Source organism: Megascapheus bottae, chromosome 1, assembly GCF_031878675.1.
Source record: "Megascapheus bottae isolate mThoBot1 chromosome 1, mThoBot2.hap1, whole genome shotgun sequence".
NCBI classification, from domain to species: domain Eukaryota; kingdom Metazoa; phylum Chordata; class Mammalia; order Rodentia; family Geomyidae; genus Megascapheus; species Megascapheus bottae.
In genome coordinates this window covers 32,291,915-32,297,955 of record NC_143509.1, presented here as the reverse complement: position 1 = coordinate 32,297,955, position 6,041 = coordinate 32,291,915, and the positions used below count along the sequence as shown (strand labels likewise).

At 44.3% G+C, this 6,041-nt stretch overlaps 1 protein-coding gene across 7 annotated transcripts in view; it reads left to right on the top strand.

The window, feature by feature from the left end:
- Window positions 1-676: 676 nt before the first annotated feature.
- LOC150068921 (olfactory receptor 7D4-like) overlaps window positions 677-6,041 on the top strand; it is a 72,230-nt gene continuing 66,865 nt past the window's right edge. For 4 of the 7 annotated variants that reach the window (XR_016537122.1, XR_016537121.1, XR_016537120.1 and 1 more), the window contains exons 1-5: window positions 677-777; window positions 1,888-1,979; window positions 2,602-2,764; window positions 3,848-3,955; window positions 4,937-5,062. The gene's annotated coding sequence lies outside the window, so the exon portion shown is untranslated. The remainder of the gene's footprint in view (window positions 778-1,887; window positions 1,980-2,601; window positions 2,765-3,847; window positions 3,956-4,936; window positions 5,063-6,041) is intronic. The other 3 variants (XM_090342184.1, XM_090342165.1, XM_090342174.1) reach the window with 3 other exon arrangements.

The following is a 6,041-nucleotide window of genomic DNA, read 5'->3' as shown; positions in this document are numbered from 1 at the left end:
CGTCATTAGAGGGCACCCCCTCTGGGCTGGACCGCTTTGGCAGTCACGGTCCAAAGTCAGTTGGTGACCTAGGCTCCAATATAACATATCTAGAAAGTTTCCTGGGGTATTAAGGACGCTGAGGGTGGACCCAGGTAGAAAGTAGGGAGATGCTGAGTCAAGTTAGCTATATTTTAAGAGAAATCTGAGCTATAATCCCCTCCAGTGCAACGTGCCAATCTCAGTACCCAGAACTTTGCTTTCTGCCTGAGACCATGCATGCTCTGAGGCTCCCCTCTGTTCTGCAGCCTTTCCAGGGATGGGCTTGCAGACACTCCTCATGCATCCCATTGGGATGTCCATTACTCCTCTAAGAGTGCAGGGATTAAAAGATTAAGAGTTGAAGCACACCCACTTCCCGCCTCCCCGCCCCCTCCGCCAACCCTCTGCGCATGTGCCTCTTACTCTGGGCGCGCGCGCCTTGGGGGTCCCACGTGGATGCAAACGGTCGTTTGGCAGACAGTTGCTGGCCAAACGGTCAGGGCCCACGGCATCTCCCACTAGCCTACTGCAGCAGCAGCAGCAACCTCATGGTCTCCATCTCTAACCCCCTGCCACACATAATGTCTCTCCAAATTCTCTTCTCCAACCTCCCTCCTGTCTCCATCTACCCAGGTGAATCAATTGCTTGGGCCTGGCTTTTTGATGGCTTTGCTCGGGTCCTCTTCCCTCCCAAGTCCTCTGAAATCGCCTAGACCCTCATCAGTTCCTGCTCATCAAGACCTTGCTAGGAAAAATGTAAGCAATTATCACCACCAGTTCAAGCCTCCTCTCCTGACCCAAGGAGTCAGCGATAGGTGCCAAGGGTAATTCTGGTTGATTCTGGGGTTGGTAGAGCTTGCCTGGGAGGTGCAGGGGGAATCCAATGAGTGACTGATTGTACCTTGAATTTCTCCAGCTTTGTTTCCAAACCCTCTCCAGCATCTCTTACCTTCCTTTGGGGGAAACTTTCTCTTTCTCTCTCTCTCTCTCTCTCTCTCTCTCTCTCTCTCTCTCTCTCTCTCTCTCTCTCTCTCTCTCTCTCTCTCTCTCTCTCTCCCTCCCTCCCTCCCTCCCTCCCTCTCTCCCTCCCTCCCTTTGTATCTTTCTCAGCTTTGTGAGACTTTTTTTTTATAATCCAGTTGTCATTTTTTGAGATGTTGGTGTTCTTAGCTCCCTTTTTGGGTACAATTAGCATACTCTAATGTTGATTCTTCAATATTTTGAAATCTTATCTTTCTACAGGCCTGTCATTTTCTTCCTCTTTCTCCTTCTCTTTTTCTTCTTCCTCCTCCTCTTCTTCCTTCCTTCTCGTTATTCCTTTTTCGGGGGCACCAGTACTGGGGGCTTAAACTCACAGGTTGGGTGTTGGTCTTAGCATTTCTGTTCAAGACTAGCACTCTACCCCTGTGCTACAGGTACAATTCTGATCTGGCCTTTTGCTACTTAATTGGAGATAAGAATCTCACAGACTTTCCTTCTGGGCTTGGCTTTGAATAGCAATCCTCAGAATTGTCCTCTCATGTTATAGGAAAGCCAGCCTCCAGTTACACTAAATCTCCTGCTTTATTTCCATCACATGTTGCCTGGTTTTTCCTTTTTGTGTTTGCTAGTCATAGGGCTTGAATTTGGTCCCTGGGCACTGTTCCTAGGCAATTTTGTTCCAGGCTAGCATACAACCACTTCCAGCCAAAGTGCCACTTCTGGTTTTCGGTTATTAACTGGAGATAAGAGTCTCAGAGACTTCCCTGCACAGGCTGGCTTTGAATTGTGATCTTCACATTTCAGCTTCCTGAGTACCTAGGATTACAGGCAAGGGTGCTTGCTATTTTTAAATTATGTGTTCTTTACAATTACATCTCTCAACAGGTTATGAAAACCAGGAGACTCAATGTTATCTACATTCACCTAGGTTTTCTTCTTAGTGCCTAGAACAACACAGCAGACCTGACAAGTTTTCTGTAAGTTCATTTACTAAATTTATGGTAGTTTTAAACAGAAAATCATGATCCTGACAATTCCCAACATTTCCAAATACCTCTTTCATTTCAATATTTAGCATCATTCTACTTCTTTGACAAAAAGTTTCGCTGCAAAAACACATAGGGTTTGTGTATGTGTGCTCATGTCAGTCTTGGGGCTTGAACTCAGGGCCTGGGCTCTGTCCCTGAAATTCTTCCTAAAGGCTGGAGCTCTACTGTTTGAGCCACACCTCTACATCTGGCTATTTTGCTGGTTACCTTTCTATCCAGGCTGGCTTTGAACCTCGATTTTCAGATCTCAGTCTCCTGAGTAGCTATGATTATAGTCATGAACCACCAGCATCTGACTCATTAGGTTTTGTTTTGACTTTCCTGAAAAGCATTAAAAATTTTTAGTTTACAGTTCGTTTACAGAAAACACAGTCTTTGCTGCAGTGATTTGGGTAGCTCACATGTCATTTGGAAACCACATGGATTCTAAGTCAAGAACTAGAACAGAAAAGAGAAGCAGACTATAAAAAGAGCTATCTAGGATTCACCCAAGAGCCTTTGAGAAGCTACCATTGATGATAATCAAATTATCTCACTCCATTATTTACAGGTCAGAAGGCATGTAAAGGAGGGGCTATCATAAAGCTAGTCTTATTTCTATGTTTTTGTGGGGTAGTAATACCAAACTGGACCACCTGCCTACACGAACACCTCTTCCTATATATAGTACTTTCTGTGTGGAAATCCAGGATATCTGCCCAAGTCTTATCTTGGTAAGTCTCATTTGGGCTTTGTAAATTAAGAGAAGAGGAAGTTTCTGGGAGGAGATTTTTGGGAGGGAAAAAATGTGTCACAAGATGGAAAAGGTAATGCTAAATCCACTTTGGCATTGCCTAAGGATATTCATTCGTCCTTGGGTGGAAAAGTGGGATTGAGTTAGAACATGAGGGGGATACTACAGGAAGGAAAGACAGTTGAATGGGCTGACTTCAAAATGGCAACTTATATAAACCCTGAGGCCAATTAGAATGTTCTCTGTAGACAAAGAATCTGAAATGTTATTTGCATAAATTGCTTCTTGAGATGGAAATGAGTTTATTGAAGTGTATTCAGAATCTCACTTCAGCAGCTGAGACTTCATCTGCTACGCACATGCATGCGCGCACGCGCGCGTGCACACACACACACACACACACACACACATATATATATATACATACATATATATATGACAGTAAGTCTTGAATCCAGGGCCTGGGCGCTGTCCCTCAGCTGTTTTCTTAAGGCTATACACCTCTACCACTTTGAGCCACAGCACATCTTCTGGTTTCCTGATACTTTTCCTGGCAATAAGAATTTCATGGACTTTCATGTCCAGGTTGGATTTGAACTTGGATCTTCAGATCTTAGCCTCCAGAGTAGCTAGAACTTCAGATGTGAGCCACTAGTGCCTGATACTTTTCTTTTTTCTTTTTGGCCATCATGGGGCTTGAACTCAGGGCCTGGACACTGTCCTTGGGCTTTCTCAAGGCTAAAACTCTACAACTTGAGTCACAGCAACACTTTTGGCTTCTAACTTTTTCTATGTATGTGGTACTGAGTAATCAAAACATTCTACCACTAGGCCATGTTCCTGGCCCCACTTTTTTTGAAATATAATTATTATTGAGGTTTTGTACAGAGGGGCTACCACTTCATAAATCAGGTTCTGAGTATATTTCCTTTTTTATACAATGTCATCTCTATCCTTAGCTTTTCTCCACACCTCATACTTAATTAAAACTTACATATATGCATTTCAAATGTTAAAATATCAGGATGAAAATATTCTGACATCAGTTATTCTTTGATTATAGAATGGGACAGAAGATGAGCACTGAGCAGTTGTCTAAAACTGGTATTTCAGGCTATCACCATTCTGGGACGATTCTTGAGTCAGCACCTTTGAAGATGGTATATGCATTGTAAGTGCTAGACACCAGACATAGAGCCACTTTCTTTCTTCTTCTTTTTTTTCTTTAGTCATAGGGTTTGAACTCTGGGTCTGGGAGCTGTCCAGTTTTCTGGGGGTTCATTGGAGATGAATTTTAATGGATTTTTCTGCCCAGGCTGGCTTTGACCCATAATCCTCAGATTTCAGCCACTCAAGAAGCTTGGATTACAGGCATAAGCCAACGAAGCCCAGTTTTTATTTCTTACCTTATGATCGATTACATTTTGGCCAGTCCTGGGGCTTGAACTCAGAGTGTGTAAACTGTTCCTGAGATTTCTTGCTTAAGGTTAGTCCTCTACCTACTTGATCCACGGCTCCACTTTTTAATTTGGAGAGGAGTCCCATGGACATTCTTTCCCAGGTTGGATTTTTTTTGAGGGGGGGGTCGGTCATGGGGCTTGACCTCTGGGCTTTTGAGCTCAGCGCTACTGGCTACCCCCCCCCCCGACCCCTGATCCTGGGCATTGTCCCTGAGCTCTTTAGCTCAAGACTACCACCCTACTTGAGCCACAGCCTTAGTTCCCTTTTTCTGGTAATTAATTGGAGATGAGTTTCATGGTCTTCAGTGCCCGGGTTGGCTTTGAACTGCGATCCTCGAGCTCAGCCTCCTGAGTAGCTAGAATTACAGGTGTGATCCACCATGCCTGGCTCCAGGTTGGCTTTTGAACCACATTTTTCAGATTTCAGCTTCCTGAGTTGCTAGGATTACAGGTGTGAACTAACAGTGCTGGGAATACTTGTAATATGAGAGATAATATGTCTCTCTGGGCCTGAATTTATATAATTATTTCCCTTCCCATCTTTTCCTTTCTCTGCATAATATTCTTCCTAGTAGATGAATAATGCAGGGTTCTGTGAGTGGTGAGTTAGAAGTGGACAAGGGGGGACAAGAATGGATAATGTTGGCTGGTGAAGATGATAGGATGTTATCCAGAGTCCTATCTTCCAACAGGATCCCAGAGTAGCATCCAGAGGGAGAAGATTATTTCCAGGAAGCTGGAGGGAAGTCGTGTCAGCAGGAGGCCAGGAGGGAGAGCTCATGGCTACAAGCATTGGTGGAAATAGCCCCAAGCAGCAGGTAACCACCCTTACATGCAAGAAGGCACCATGACAAGTGGAGACCAAGAGAAGAGGACATGCTTATCCTTCTGGAAGGAGGTGCAAGTGGAACTTCAAATCTCCTCACTCCAAGAGAGTAGGCTTGTTTTACCATCTCGGTGTCTCCTCTCCCTTGGTGAAGAGTGTGTCCTAATCATTGTTGGTAGTATTCAGCCTCGAGGCCAGAAGAAGGGATGGTATGGGGCCATTTTCTTGAAGCCATCTTCCTGCATCTTATCTCAGCCTGGGCTTTTGAGAGGTGTGATTTCCATTATGTCCCTCCTCTGAAAAACAGGTGTGGAAACATCATGACGTATGGGACTTTTTTTTTTTTTAGTAAGTTGGGGAATCTTTAAGATACGTACCCAGATCACAAAGGCCTCTCCCTCATAAACAAGGAGATGTGCAGGGATGGGCTTGCCAGTTTTCTTCTTGGCTCTCTTGGTGGGTTGGTGAGGATCCAGCAAGAATGCTGGATCCCCAGTGCCATCAGTGTGGACTTCCCAGGTTCCAGAACTGTGAGGAAATGAATTTCTGGTCTTTATACAAAGTAACCCTCTGTCATTTATGCTGTTAACAGCAGAAGAAACACTTATAACTTGCTTTGTGCTGATATAAACCATGAAATAATGGGAATGAAGGGCTTTGCAGATTTCTCCACTATGCCAGGTGCAGGAGGACTTTAAGGGCTGTTCCAGATTGCCCCACTGTGACCTTCAGACGATCCACCATGACCTTCAGCTCTACCTTCCCCTCTCCACCTCTTCCTGTTTCTCACTCCTCACCACTCTGGTAGCTTCCAGTTTTACTTTTTGTGAATTAGAAACCAAATTTTACCATTCCTCAGCCTAGCAAACAATACAAAGATCTACCTTTGTCTTCAACATTAAAAGTTTCTTTTTCATAATTTTTGTTTTTGGTGGCAGTATTGGGTTTGAACCCAGGACCTTGTGGTTGCT